We start from the raw sequence: 14,008 nt of genomic DNA, 5'->3' as shown, positions 1-14,008 counted from the left end.
AATGGAGCTGCCTCACTGCTTCCAAAAGGACTTCTGGATTACATAAATATATTATGCTTAAAATTCCCAGGGGATTCCCTAATGTCTTCAGGATAGACTTCCAAAGGTTTTCCTAATTATTGAGTTTTCCATGTTCATCTCTCAGTGTTTATCATAAACCATAAACTTCAGCAATGGAGACTTACTCTCAATTCTCAAAACATGCGAAGTCCTCACAAACTCCTGAACTCACCTGTTCTCTTTGCCTAGAATGCCTTGTCCCCAACTTCTTATGCAGATATCTCATTTCCAAGGATTCTTGAAGTGCCAATTCAGATATTCTTCTACTTTTTATTCTCTTAAAACTTATTTTTTTATTCCCCTGTTATCTATCGCCTGGCACCCCTTCTCCATGCCCCATGCATACCTGTTTCATATATCTCATAGCACCTACTACACTGTAAGTGCTGATTTTCCTATGTAATTTCTCAACAAAACTGTGGGTTCTTTCTGGGTAGGGTCTATGTCATAATCACCTTTGTATCCTAATACTGATCATAGTGCTTGCTGTACATAAGCACTAATTCCTGTTGATTGGATGAATGTATGAATGAATGAATGCAAATAAATTCAGAGAAGTTAAATGACTAGAAGAGTGTGAGGGAAACTGTTGTTAACTTCAAAGCAGAATGCTGTAGGCAGTTAACTGCATTGGTTCTGAGCATGACTTTGGAGGATAAAGAACCCGGGTTTAAATTCTACCTCGACTATTCATTAGATATCTATATTTAGATAAGTATTTAACTTGTATAAGCACCTCTTCGTTATCTATAAAATGATAGTAATAATAATTAATAGTACATGAGATGGTTCTTTCAAGGATTAATTAATATAATGCATATAATACATTATTACAGCACTTGATGCATGATGGACCCTCAATAATGGTCATGTATCACTATTACTAACTTGAGTCTGGCAGATAGCTTTGAATTATATTTTTCAACTGATTAGTTTTTTTGGTTAGATATCACTGTAAGAATGAAAATCAATTGTATAACTCTGGCTAATTTTAGAAAATTGTAATTAAGTTGAAAACTCATAGAGCTGTAGAGATGGAGAGAACAATAAAGATCATTTAGTACAAAACCCTCATTTTTCATGTAAGGGAATAGTGGTCTAAAAAAGATTAAGATCTGGGTCACAAAGCTAGTTAGTTGGTGATCATCCAGGTCTAGAAACAGAGTATTTACAAATGGCGGTCATTTCTAGTTCCACGGATTAAAGAAACCCACGTGACTATTGATTTTAAGACAAAGGAGAGCACCTAGAGAATGTGAGAACATGTCAGGGAGCAAGAAGATGCCAGAGGGGTGGAGAAGTGGCCTTGCCACAAAACCACACACCAACCATACTATTCTGTTTCTTAATTTCCTTTGTTTGGGAGGTTTTTCTTTTCCAAAGAAAGGAAAGAGACATCGTGGAAAATTATGAAATACTATTACATACAAATCAGACTAAAATGACAGTGACTGTAAACCTTGAGCTGAGATGGGCACAGACCCCAGACCTGGTCTGCAGCTCTGACCATGGTTCATCTCACCGTTTTTGTCTAGCTCTTAACTATGTTGCTTTCCCTTATTAGGGTATCTTCCAGAAAAGTCAACTTTCTAATACATCACCAATTTGTTTGAGGTACTCCAGTGGGGTAGAGAAAGAAAATCTCTATAAATAGAGATGAAGACGGCTGAGATGACATGACATAAAAATATCAGTTTGTGCCAGAAAGGGGAAAAAAACGCTATATGGTTGGGAGTATTTCTTCCTCTTATGGGAATCCAAACAGGACCTTCCGAATGAGTCTTCCCTGGTTAAGGGAGTTTCCTAATTCTATGAGTTTCTTGGTAGTAAGTTTAATTATCCCAACTATTGGCCACCAAATCTGATTGAAGACTTAATAGAATAAAATTAAAACCTTAATAACACAGGCTCCTAGATGTCTGTCATCATTCGAAGTTTATAGGATTGTCTACTTTCTGCTCTGAAATTTCTTTAAAACAGCAAAAGTCAGACAGCTCTTGAAAGAGTTTATGTTTTTCCATTCAGTTCATTTACTTTGTACTACTGTTCACAAGCATTTGATTGCTAGACAAAATGAACGATTCTCTTAAACTATGTATCCCTAATTTTGTCCTTATTTTAATATAAAATTCAAGCATCAAATACGACAGAAAGAATAGCATTTGACTTTTTACAGGGCAGCTATAGAAAGAGTCCCTAGGCTTTTTTTTTTTTTTGGTGGTAGAGAAAAGTCCCTGGGTGGCGGAAGAGTTTGGCGCTTGACTACTAACTGAAAGGTTGGCAGTTTGAACCCACCTAGCAGCACCATGGAAGAAAGTCCTTGCGATCTCCTTCCATAAAGATTACAGTCAAGAAAACCCTATGGAGCTCAGTTCTACTCTGTAACACATGGAGTCACCATGAGTTGGAATTAACTCGATGGCAACAGGTTTCATATTGGTTTGGTACTCTTCATAGAACATATCATTGCATTGTTTTGTATACCATTTATATCTTTAGTTTATATAAGAATAATTTACTTTGAGATTATTTCATGTCAGAGTGGTTTGTAATGATGACTGTTATTTAAAACTGTGTAATATTCCTCGTGTTGTATGTTTTTGTGCACTACAGTTTCAAGATACCTTTCTTTCCATGGAAGCCACATGTGATACATTTTACCTAGTAAAACCAAACCGAACCCATTGCTATCGAGTTGATTCCAACTCATAGCAACCCTGTAGGACAGAGTAGAACTGCCCCATATGGTTTCCTAGGCTGCAAATCTTTATGGGAGCACACTGCCCCTTCTTTCTCCCACGGAGCAGCTGGTGTGTTCGAACCGCTGACCTTTCTTTCCGTTAGCAGTCAAGAGCTTTAACCACTGCACCATCAGGGCTCCTTTTACTTAGTAAAGGAGTCGTGTGTGTATGTATATATATATATATATATATATAGCAATTTAGCTGAAAGTTTAGGAGCAAATTACTTTCTCAAAAATTTATACACCAATTGTTTTACGGCATTGGCTGCAATCCTGCATTATGTCAGCACTCTCCCCCTTTCCCTTTGGTCTTAGTCATCTAGTGCTGCTATAACAGAAATACCACAAGTGGATGGTTTTAACGAAGAGAAGTTTATTTCCTCACAGTCAAAGTAGGCTAAAAGTCCAGATTCAGGGCGTCAGCTCTTGGGGAAGGCTTTTTCTCTCCGTCAGCCTTCTCTTCAGTGATCCCCTAGACTAGGAGCTTCTCTGTGCAGGGACCCCAGTCCAAAGGACGCACTCTGCTCCCAGCACTGCTTTCTTGGTGGTATGAAGTCTCCCTGTCTCTCTGCTCACTTCTGTCTTTTGTTTCTCAAGAGATTGCCTCAGGACACAATCTAATCTTGTAGACAGAGTCCTGCCTTACTAGCACAACTGCCACCCATCCTCCCTCATTAACATCACAGAGGCAGGGTTTAAAACATATAGGAAAATCACACAGTACCAGGAATCATGGCCCAGCCAAACTGACATGCACATTTTTTGGAGGACATAATTCAATCCATGACACCTTTCTACCCCAGCTTCACCATGTCCATTCATCTAGTTTTCCTGTCCCTCCTGCCTTCTCATCTTTGTTCCTTGGCAGGTGTTGCCCATTTGATCTCATATACTTGACTGATCTAAGAAGCACGTTCCTCGCATGTGTATTGTTTGTCTTATAAACAAAACACGAACAAACCGATTGCCGTCAATTCCGACTAATAGAGATCCCATAGGACAGAGTAGAACTGCCCCATAGGGTTTCCAAGGAGTGGCCGATGGTTTCGAACTGCCTGCCTTTTGGTTAGCAGCAAGCTCTTAACCACTGTGCCACCAGGACTCCATTTATCTTAAGGCTTGCCTAATCTTTGACTGAAAGATGAACTTTGGAGTAGCTTCAATTCTGAGTGAGAAGGGTGTCGGGGGGCCATAGTCTCAGGTGTTCCTCCAGTCTCTGTCAGACCAGTAAGTCTAGTCCTTTTTGTAAATTTGATTATTTGTTCTAAATTTTTCTCCCACTCTGTCTGGGACCTTCTGTTGTAATCCCAGTCAGAGAGGTCGGCCATGGTAGTCAGGCACCATTTAGTCCTTTGGGTCTCAGGGTCGTGTAGGCTGTGGTCCATGTGGTCCATTAGTCCTTTGGACTAATTGCTCCCTTGGGTCTTTAGTTTTTTTCCCTCTCCTTTGCTCCAGACTAGAAGAGACCAATAGTTGTGTCTTAGATGGCCGCTCGAAAGCTTTTAATACCCCAGATGCTACTCACCAAAGTAGGGTGTAGAACATTGTCTTTAAGAACTATATCGTGTCAATAGACAGAGATGTCCCCTGAGTCTCAGTTCCTTTGCCTTCGAGCCTGGGAACTTCATTCCATGAGGTGTTTAGTTATATCTAAGAAGTTTCCTTGTCTGTGTCACTTGTGTGCTCTGTTGTTTATATTACTATATGAGGAGCACCTATAGTCATTTAGAAATTTCCACCTCCGAACCTGTATCTGCAGGTGTGTGTGTTCCTTTACTACCTCCTTCACCGATTGGCGTATCTATCTGTGTATCAATTTGTAGATTATTGTTTGTTGGTTCAATTGGTGCAGGATTGTCTATTTGTCTATGCTATAGTAGTTACCATAACCACCAAACCTGTTGCCAGCGAGTCGATTCTGACTCATAGCAACTCTGTAGGACAGGATAGAACTGTCCCATGGTTTCCAAGGAGCGGCTCGTGGATTCAAACTGCCAACCTTTTGGTTAGCACGCTGAGCTCTTAACCACTGTGCCACCAGGGCTCCCAGTAGTTACCATCCCACAAACGAATCCGTGCCATCGAGTCGATCCCGACTCATAGCGACCCTGTCGGACAGAGTAGAACTGCCCTATAGGGTTTCCAAGGAGCTCCTGGTGGATTCGAACTGCTGATCTTTTGCTTAGCAGCCGTAGCTCTTACCCACTATGCCACCAGGGTTTCTGTAGTTACCATAGTTGTCATTTATTCCTGCGTTCTTCTCAGTGTCCTCTCTTGCCTTGGTCATGTTGTGTTGACTTCTCCCATATTGTGTATTGCCTTCTCCTTCACCAATATTAACTCATTTCTACTATCTCTTTGGAAATTTTCCCTCCTTCCCCCTTCCATCCTTGGTAACCAACAAAGTGTCTTTTTTTTTTTTTTTAAGAAGTCATATATTTTAGAGTGGATCATTGAGAGCTATGTGTAGAGGAAGTATCTGGAGAATAGCTTATTTTTTCGTGTGAACCAAAGATTATCAGAGAATTTGGAGCAGGAAGGAATCTTAGAAATCATTTTGACTGGCATGTCCCAAAGTATGTCCCCTGCTTGAAACACTAGTCCAGTGAGATACTTCTCCAAAGTTTCCATTGCCTGAGAACTCAAGAAACCCTGTGTACTGCAACTCTCTTTTAGAGACTCACATATCACATTCATCACATTTAAGATTTCCAGAAAAGGAAGACTTTATAATTCTGTTTAATCCTGGTTGTCTTAATTTATTTGGCCACTCATAAACCCATTGCCTTCAAGTTGATTGCGACTCATAGCGGTCACATAGGACAGAGTAGAATGGCCCCATAGGGTTTCCAAGGAGCAGCTGGTAGATTTAAACTGCCGACCTTTTGGTTAACAGCCCTAGCTCTTAACCACTGTGCCAGCAGGGTTCCTATTTGGCCACAGAACCCTCTGTTTTTCCATGGAACTAGCATTTAGAGATTCATATTTGGGGAAATGTTAAGTTACTTCCTTGTCTAGACAGCTCTTAACCACTGTGCCAGCAGGGTTCCTATTTGGCCACAGAACCCTCTGTTTTTCCATGGAACTAGCATTTAGAGATTCATATTTGGGGAAATGTTAAGTTACTTCCTTGTCTTAGTTTCATATTTAAAAAACCTGGGGCCCAACAAGATTGCCAAATGATCAATAAGGATCTAAAACTAGAACCTTGGTCTTCTGACTGTAGGTTCAATATTTCATACGTAAAACTGAAGCACCAAATAGTATTTAGGGATAACCTTTGTCCTGAGAACACCTTTTCAAAGTCCTCAGGTAACGAATGTAAGGACTACCTCTTGTTTGCTTATTAAATAAATTGTTCCAATCTAAGCAGCGATGGTAGGGTCAGTGTCCTAGGGTGTGTGCAAATAAACTGGAACAGACAACCTAAGAGGAGTTAATGGGACACTGGCATCAGTAGGGACGTGCATCAACAAAGCATCTATGCTCTGAGAGGTTAGGGCAGTTTACAGAACTAAACCATTAAACATGTGTTTATAGGACTTTCTGATAATCCTAGAACTTGGTGATTAACAGGGTGCTATGCAGATTTGTTTCTTTTTTGTTTTTCTATTACCCTGATATATTTATTTACTAACCATGTATTTATTTACTGTCAGTTTGTTATACTATGGTGGCTTCCATGTTAACTGTGATGCTGGAAGCTATGCCACCAGTATTTCAAATACCAGCAAGGGCACCTATGGTGGACAGGTTTCCTAGGAAGAAGGGCCTGGCAATCTACTAAAAAAATTGGTGAGTGAAAACCTTATGAATAGCAGTGGAACATTGATATAGTGCCAGAAGATGAGCCCCTCATGTTGGAAGGCATTCAAAATACGAATGGGGGAAAGCTGCCTCCTCAAAGTAGAGTCGACCTTAATGAAGTGGACGGAGTCAAGCTTTTGGGACCTTCATTTGCTGATGTGGCATAACTCATTAATAATTGGAACATGGAATGTATGAAGTATGAATCTAGGAAAATTGGAACTTGCCAAAAATTAAATGGAACGCTTGACGATAGATATCCTAGGCTTTAAAAACCTGTTGCCATTGAGTCGATTCCGACCTATAGGGACTCTATAGGACACAGTAGAACTGCCGCATAAGGTTTCAAGGAGTGGCTGGTGGATTCAAACTGCCGACCTTTTGATTAGCAGCCGAGCTCTTAACCACTGCGCCACCAGGGCCCCTGAGATGGACTGGTACTGGCCATTTTGAATCAGAAAATCACATAGTCTACTATGCCAGGAAAGACAAATTGAAGAGGAATGACATCACATTCATTGTCAAAAAGAACATTTCAAAATCCATTCTGAAGTACAAAGTTGTCAGTAATAGGGTAATATCCATACTACTGCAAGGAAGACCGGTTAATATGACTATTATTCAGATTTACCCACAAACCACTAATGCCAAAGATGAAGACACTGAAGATTTTTACCAACTTCTGCAGTCTGAAATTGATCAAACATGAAATCAGGATGCTTTGATAATTTCTGGTGATTGGAATGTGAAAGTTGGGAACAAAGAAGAAGGATCAGTAGTTGGAAAATATGGCCTTATTGAAAGAAATGATGCCGGGGATTGCATGATAGAATTTTGCGAGACCAACGACTTATTCATTGGAAATACCATTTTTGAGTAAAATAAATGGAGACTATACATGTGGACCTCACCAGATGGAATACATAGGAATGGAACTGACTAGATATCTGGAAAGAGACGATAGAGAAGCTGAATATCATTAATCAAAACAAGACCAGGAGCCGACTTCAGAATAGACCATCAGTTGCTCATATAAGAATTCAAGATGAAGCTGAAGAAAATTAAAACAAGTCCATGAGAGCCAAAGTACAACCTTGACTATATCCCACCAGAATTTAGAGACTATCTCAAAAATAGATTTGACACATTGAACACTAACGACCAAAGACCATACAAGTAGTGGGATGACATCAAAGACATCATAGATGAAGAAAGCAAAAGGGTGTTAAAAAGACAGGAAAGAAGGAAAAGACCAAAATCGATGTCAGAAGAGACTCTGAAACTTGCTTTGAGCATAGAATAGCTATAACGAATGGAAGAAATGATGAAGTAAAAGAGTGGAACAGAAACTTTCAAAGAGTGGCTAGAGAAGACAAAGTCAAGTATTATAATGAAATGTGCAAAGATCTGGAGTTAGAAAACCAAAAGGGAAGAACTTACTCAACATTTCTTAAGCTGAAAGAATAGAAGAAAAATTCAACCCTCTAGTTGCAATATTGAAGGATTCTATGGGCAAAATATTGAATGATTCAAGAAGCATCAGAAGAAGATGAAGCTAATACAGAGTCATTGTACCAAAAAGAATTGGTCAACATTCAGATATTTTGGGAGGTAGCATATGATCAAGAACTGGTGGTATTGAAAGAAGCAGTCCAAATTACACTGAAGGCATTGGCAAAAAACAAGACTCCAGGAATTGATGGAGTATCAATTGAGATGTTTCAGCAAACAGATGCAACGCTGCAAGTGCTCATTCCTCTATGCCAAGAAATTTGGAAGACATCTACCTGGCTAACTGATTGTAAGAGATCCATATTGGTACCCATTCCAAAGAAAGGTGATCTTACAGAATGGGGAAATTATTGAACAATATTATTGTTGTCTCACAGAAGCATAATTTTGCTGAAGCTCATTCAAAATCGATTGCAGCAGTACATTGTCAGGGAACTTCCAGAAATTCAAGCAAAATTCAGAAGAGGACATGGAAGGAGCACATCACTGCTAATGTCAGATGGATCTTGACTGAAAGCAGAGAATACCAGAAATATGTTTACCTGTGTTTTATTGACTATGTACAGGCATTCAACTGTGTGGATCATAACAAATTATGGATAACATTGTGAAGAATGGCAATTCCAGAATACTTAATTGTGCTCATGAGGAACCTGTACATAGACCAAGAAGCAGTCATCCGAACAGAACAAGGGGATACTGCATGGTTTAAATCAGGAAAGGTGTGCGTTGGAGCTGTATTCTTTTACCATACTTATTCAGTCTGTATACTGAGCAAATAATCTGTGAAGCTGGGCTATATGAAGAACAAAGCATCAGGATTGGAGGAAGACTCATTAACAACCTGAGATATGCAGATGACCAGGGCTTATAACTGGTTGGTTCTGGTTCGAACCCCTACTGAGAATTTACATTTCTAACAAGTTCCCAAGAAATGATACATAAGAATTACCTGGATCTTGTTAAAATATTAATTCTGGTTCATTATACCTGTGGTGGAAATGTAAATTCTCAGCAGGGAACTTGTTAGACATGCAAAGTCTCAGCAGGGGTTCAAACTGGAATGAACTGTCCGAAGCCCTGAAGATGACAGAACCTTGCTTGCTGAAACTGAAGAGGACTTATTGATGAAGATCAAAGACTACAGCCTTCAATATGGATTATACTGCAACATAAGAAAACAAAAATCCTCACAACTGGACTAATAAGCAACAGCGTGATAAACTGAGAAAAGATTGAAGTTGTCAAGGATTTCATTTTACTTGGATATACAATCAGTGCCTATGGAAGCAACAGTCAAGAAATCAAAGGACGCATTACACTGGGCAAATCTGCTGCAAAAGATCTCTTTAAAGTGTTAAAAAGCAAAGATGTCACTTTAAGGACTAAGGTGTGCTTAACCCAATCCATGATATTTCATTTGCCTCATAAACACACGAAAGCTGGACTAATGAATAAGGAATACCAAAGAAGAATTGATGCTTTTGAATTTTGGTGTTGGTGAAGAATGTTGAATATACCAAGGACTGCCAAAAGAATGAACAAGTCTGTCTTGGAAGAAGTACGGCCAGAATGCTCCTTAGAAGTGAGGATGACGAGACTTCATCTCACACACTTTGGACAGTTATCAGGAGGGACCAGTTCCTGGAGAAGGACACCATGCTTAGTAAAATAGAGGGTCAGTAAAAAAGAAGTCCCTCAACGAGATGGATCGACACAATGGCTGCAACAATGGAATATAGCAACAATTGTGCGGATGGTGCAGGACTGGGCAGTGTTTCATTGTGTTGTACATAGGCTAGCTATGAGTCAGAACTGACTCTACGGCGCCTAAAAACAAGTCTTGTTTGGTAACCAATTTGTCAGGTATATGTTTATACTATAGGGTTGCTAGAGTCAGAACCTAACAACAACAACAAATCCTGCTCTAGATTGCTCTGAATCAGAATCGATTCCAGGAAGATGGGTTAATGGGCTCTAAGGTAAAGGAGGCTTTGCGGTGCAGTAGTTAAGTGCTCTGCTGCTGACCATAAGTTGGTGGTTCAAACCCACCAGCTGCTCCATGGGAGAAAGATGTGGCAGTCTTCTTCTATAAAGATTACAGCCTTGGAAACCCTATGGGGCAGTTCTACTCTGTCCTTCAGAGTCGCTATGTGTTGGAATCAACTAGACGGCACACAATAACAGCTCTAGGGTAGAGAAGCACACTTGTTAATCTGCCGGGAAGTCCTTTCACAATGAGATGGCTATTTAGCCTTGGCCATGGGAATAGCAGTATGGGAAGGCTCTGATATTTTGTTAAATGAGCTGTTATCTTTCTATGTTCATTCTGGCTCTGATTTTCTATGACTTGTCCTTTTCTAGATTGTTTGATGAAAAGAGAACTATAATCATATCAGTTTGCCAGTTGCCATTGAGTTGACCCGACGTCTGTAGCTTTGGCAAAACTTGATGCTAAATCCAAAGCTCAACCTGCATATAAAGGACGGTTCTAAGGCTAGAAAGTCATTAAAAACGCAGCAGGCCGGCTGTTTATCATGTCCCTGGCAAGACCCTGGGCAATGCTGGAACTCAGAGGCCAGGATTCTTGTTCATGCACTGAGGGGCCAGTGAGCTATGTTTTCAAGTGTAGATGTGTCTCAGCAACATGCTGAGAATGCACTTGGTATTAATTACCTAATTAATTAATTTAATCAATTTAATGTAGTCATTTTCTGGCACTTGGATTTGTCCAGATGAAAAAAACAGTGCATACTTTCCTAAAAGATCTTCTTTTCAATCTAGATAAAACTTTCTCTTGTAGCCAATAATGTTTCTGAAGAGTTAGGGATTGGAGACAGATATATAAAGAATGACTGGCTAGTGAGAATCATGGTCATTGGGGGTTTAGAATGTACTAATTTAACAAATATTGTTGAACACCTACTTCACTAAATTCACATAGTAAAATCTCATCCCAGAAATTTCAGTTCCTTAATAAGTCTCATTATGTAAAAGACAATTGTATCCCAACAGAGTAAAATTTTATATTTAGGTAGATATTTAAATAGAGTTCAAATATCTGTGAGCCTATTGTTTCTTTTAAAAAAAAAAGTTTCCACCTAGTCAGTTCCAACTCATAGCAAGTCCGTGTGTGTTAGAGTAGAGCTGTGTTCCATAGGGTTTTTAATGGCTGATTTTTCAGAAGTAGATCACCAGGCCTTTCTTCTGAGGTGCCTCTGGGTAGACTCGAATCTCTAAACTTTTGGTTAGCAGCTGAGTGCCTTAACTGTTTGTACCACCAGGAACTTCTTCCTCAAATATAACAAAGGAATTAGAAGCTTACTATGTTGTAAGGATTAAATGAGATGATGTCTATAAAGATGTTAACACAGTGCCTGGCAAACAGAACTGAGGATTAGCTGTCATTATTGCATCTTCTTTACTCAAATTTTCTGGATCTCTCTGAAAATTATTCTCAGGCTTTTCCACCTTAGCGTTTTTTCTAGTCTCAGAATTTATTACTATAATTGCATAATTTTCTAGGCCTAAGAAACCAGAATGAGGCCAGGGAGGGTTTCTGTCATCTTATGTATTACATGGCAGAAAAAGCAAAGGCTTGGGATTCAGACACTTTTGGAGTTGAGTTTTGTCTACACATTTTCATAGCTGTGTGTTGATCTTGGACAAGTAATTAAAGCCCTGGTTTGCTTATCTATGAAACAGGGATTAGTCCTGCATTTGTGGGAGTGTGGTAAGGATTAGGGGTCATGGATATGACATCCCAGCTATATAATAGACTTTGACTAAACGACAGTTTGTGTAGCTGAATTTCTACCCCCCTCTTCCTTTTCTCCTACGCCTGCCTTCCTTTTTCCTCCCCATTCTCAAACCTAATAAACACACCAACACACACATTCAAAACACTTTCTACCGTCAAGAGGAGCAATGAAATTTCTCTTAGGTTGTCCTAAACGAGGTATTTTCTGTAAAATCGGAGTATGCCCTAAAGAAGCTAGTCCAAAAGGCAAAGACACTGAAATTAATACTAATCCTTTTTAATGATATAAAATTGTCCCAATTATCTTTAATCAGTATTATTTTAAAACCTCTCAGTGGGACCTACAAATGGTCTCAAGTTACAAATAGAGGATGAGATATGATGATAACTGTGCATCTCTAGATATTGTTAAATCTATGAGATTAAATTTCCTTTTTTTTAATAAAAATTAATGGCATTTCATATCTGGGCTACTGATACAAGTAGGAAGAATGCCAACAGACTTAGAACAGGATTAATCTAAATGCCATGGAGAGAAATGAGTGACATTTCAGCTGTGCCCTCTCCCCCAAAAGGACTTCTTTCCTGCTTCCTGTTCACCAGCTCCCTTTCTGTATACTTTCTTTCCTTCCCTTACCTCTCAACCATCTCTTTGTCTCACTGGCCTGGGCTTTGACAAGTGCCCTTAGTAAGTATGCTTAGCTAGTGGAACATCAGCTAATAGGTTAAAAGGTAACTAACTAGATAACTGACCCCATCGTGGAGGCTCGAGTTTCTCTACAGTGAGGTCACTTGGTCCTCAATGTCCAGGAAAGTCGTTTAGAAATGTGATTTTTAACCTGGCAACATCTACATCCCTTATTCTGCTGAGTGCAGATTTTGAGACAATTTCAGTAGAGCACAGATTTTTTGGAAGCAGCGAAAGAACTACGTGCATTCCCTGGGTGCTCTTGAAGGCATGAGCACGTAAGCACTGAGATTTGGAATTGCCTCAGAGAAAGGCTGGGGACACAGAGCTCTTGGTTGGTCAGTAATCTAATATTTAAATCAAAATACTTCTTGGGAGGGTGCCCAGTTAGAGAGAGAAGGCAGGAGTCACCTGATCCAGGGCCCTGGCACTGATGATAACATGAGCAGCTGCACCAGGACCTTTTGGACTGCTCAACTAGATGGCCAAGCCAGCAGGGTGTAGATGGTTTTAAATGCTTTCTGGATTAGTGATAAAGACAGAGGGGAGATTGAGTTGCTTTGATTTCTGCAGAAACCAGCATGTTAAACTTGTGTACTGGTTATAAAATGGGCCTTAACTATGACAAAACAGTCACCCCAAATCACTCATCCAAATGCATTTACTGATATGACATGATTACAGAACATGACTCCTAATGTCTCAAGGATGATTCACCCACCACCCAGGTTGCATAATCATGTTAGAGAGGTGTGGTAGACAAAGTACTGTCCGCCCCCGCCCCTGCAAAATGCCATGTTCTAATCCCAGAAGCTGTGAACCTGTGAATACGTTACCTTAGATGGCAAAAGGGACTTTGCAGTCCTGATTAAGTTGAATGAAGAATCTTGAGATGGGGAGATTACCCAGGATTTTCCTGCTAGGTCCAATATAAACGCATGGGTCCTTAAAAGCAGAGAACGTCTCCCAGCCATGGTCAGAGGGAGATGTGACTACAGAAGAAGGGACAGAGAGATACAAATTTTATGACTTTGAAGACAGAGGAAAAGGGTCAGAAGCCAAGGAACGTAGATGGCTTCTAGAAGCTAGAAAAGGCAAAGAAAAGAATTCTCCCTTGAAGCCTCCCGAAAGGAGCCCAATCCTGCTAACACCTTGATTTTAACCCAATGAGACCCATACTAGACTTCTAGCTTACAGAGTTGTAAGATAATAAATTTGTGCTGTTTTCAGCCACTGGGTACATGGTAACTTGTTATAGCAGAACTGGAAAACGCTTAAGAGTCCCTGGTGGTGCAAACAGTTAATGCACTAGGCTTCTAACCAAAAGGTTGAAGATTCAAGTCCACCCAGAGGTGCCTGGGAAGAAAAGCCTGACAATCTACTTCTGAAAAACCAGCCATTGAAAACGCTGTGGAGCTTGGTTCTACTCTGACACACA

The sequence above is a fragment of the Trichechus manatus genome, unplaced genomic scaffold (assembly GCF_000243295.1).
Source record: "Trichechus manatus latirostris isolate Lorelei unplaced genomic scaffold, TriManLat1.0 scaffold00039, whole genome shotgun sequence".
NCBI lineage: Eukaryota > Metazoa > Chordata > Mammalia > Sirenia > Trichechidae > Trichechus > Trichechus manatus.
Note: the sequence above shows the minus strand (reverse complement) of the source record.